General features: G+C 27.1%; 1 long non-coding RNA gene across 1 annotated transcript; it reads left to right on the top strand.

Annotated features, from left to right (window-relative positions):
• Positions 1-1,326: 1,326 nt before the first annotated feature.
• Positions 1,327-1,996, top strand: LOC145103908 (uncharacterized). The gene is made up of 3 exons (XR_013706930.1): positions 1,327-1,371; positions 1,665-1,758; positions 1,839-1,996. It is a non-coding gene; the product is annotated as an uncharacterized LOC145103908 (long non-coding RNA).
• The last annotated feature ends 245 nt before the right edge of the window (positions 1,997-2,241 follow it).

Genomic DNA, 2,241 nt, shown 5'->3' on the forward strand with positions numbered 1-2,241 from the left:
AATTCAACTTTTTTTTTCAAGGCCAGAGCTTATTTATGGTCATTTATGTTTTTACCCTCATTCTTTTTTTCCCAAAACAACAGAACTCTCTTCCCCAAACATTACCTGCAAGGCTGCAACGTTCACCATTACTCCTTCTCCTTCACAGGCACCATTATCTTCCCCAAATATCTTTCCCTCTTCCCCAAAAATGCTGGTCTCTTCTTCCAACAACACACCCTGTTTTTTGGCTTCAATTATTTCTACCATCTTTCCACTTAACCCTACCCCCTAATAATTACATTTTACTTTTTTTTCCTTAAATAACTAATGATTATGTAATGATTATGTTTTTTTTATTTTCTTTTAATATATACTAGTTTATTTATTTTTTTCTTTTATTAATCTTGTTTTTTTATTTTATTTATTTACCTTTGTTTTTATGATTTAAAAATATATATTTTTGACATTTTGTTTGAAGACATTATTTAACATAAAAAAACATTGTTGACGTAATTATTATGTTTTTGTATTCCTGTTTCAAACGACGAATTTAAAAAAATATGACTTTTTGTTTTAAAAAAAAATATGACGTTTTGTTTATTTGTATAACCAAAAAATCTTTAAACTTTTATTCTTTTTTATATAGTTAAAAAAACTCTTTAATTTTAATTGAACAAAAGATTTAAACAAAAAAATGTTTGACGTTTGAATATATTTTTAATGTTTTATTAGTTTATATTTATAAAAGACATAACTATGTGTATTTGTACATATTATTAAGTATAGATATATATTTATTTCATATTTATATGTATACGATATGTATTTATGTGTATTCATACAATACAAACCATAATAATAATAATAAGACTGCGACAATAATAATAATAATAATAATTATTATTATTATTATTATTATTATTATTATTATTACTATTATTATTATTATTATTATTATTATTATTTTTATTTTTATTTTTATTTTTATTATGTTTATTATTATTATTCTTTATAGGTTATATAGAACGATTTGATTTAATTAAACAAAAAAGGGTTCCAGCTTAGTGGTAAAGTGCTTAAAGCTAATATGTGTTGTTGCCCGGAGGTTCAGAGTTCCAATCTCCCTATGTGCACTGGGATTTTTGAAGCTTTCCAGCTCACAAGCATGAAATACTATGCCTAGGTTTTTGTGGCGCGGAATACGATGTCTAGGTTTTTGTTATCTACCTAAAAAATAATAATTGCACTGGTAGGATTAAAAAATCTGGGGTAGGTATAACAATACCCTGTTTTTTTCCCTATATATACAAACGATTTGCACAGTGGTCTTCTCACCCAAAGAAAAACAAATTGGAATCGGTCCTCCTTATCGTGCCAACTCACCCATCGGTATGTACCCCCTTCTCTAATATTATTATTTTAGAGTACTCATTAGAAATTGGTGCGTGCATCATTCGTCTTCATATTTTCTTAGATTTTTGAATGCATTGCTTGATTTCTTCTCAGCTTTAAAGTAAATATTCTGATCAAAACTGGTAATAATGAATTCCTTGAAACTTGGTCTTTTGGGTGAAAACTCATAAGGTTAATCGAAGAAATAGTATCTGTTGTTTAATATTACGATTATTTTCCAACTTTCATTCTTATGAGTTTGTTTTGTTATTGAATATTTGGATCATTAGAAAACATTTGTGACATGGACTCTAACACTGAAAGGAGATTACCTCTTTGGGATACACCAACTCATCGTCTGAGTGGTGGGATGAAAAAATAAAGGTAACATTTGATATATTTTATTTTTACATGGTTTATTAATATTGAAATATTATAAGATTTTGTTGTTTCTGTTGTACAAGTTGACAAAGATTATGGCAAGTTTAAGGGAAAAAATTTGGAGATGTATCAAACCCATTATGTAGCATTATTTCGAGATTCTGCTGCTGTTGGAGATAGTTCTTGAAATTTCATGGTTCCAACAACTCACATGGCAATAATTGAGTTCTTGAAATTTCTGATGGAGAAATGATTTCAAAGCTAAGTTAATGGTTTAGTGTTAGATTTTATGTTCCTATTTGTCCTTATTATGCACGTTTGCATTATTTTCCTTTTTTTTGTCTTGTTTACCTTATGTGACAATTGCTTTATGCATTATCGTTACCATTATGTTTGAGTTTATGCATTATCTTTAACGTTATATTTTGATCATATGCATCATCTGTTACATGTGTTATATAATTGAAAGTTCTATTAATGATAAAA

Source organism: Lactuca virosa, chromosome 4 (genome assembly GCF_052849685.1).
Source record: "Lactuca virosa cultivar CGN04683 chromosome 4, Lactuca_virosa_CGN04683_v6, whole genome shotgun sequence".
NCBI lineage: Eukaryota > Viridiplantae > Streptophyta > Magnoliopsida > Asterales > Asteraceae > Lactuca > Lactuca virosa.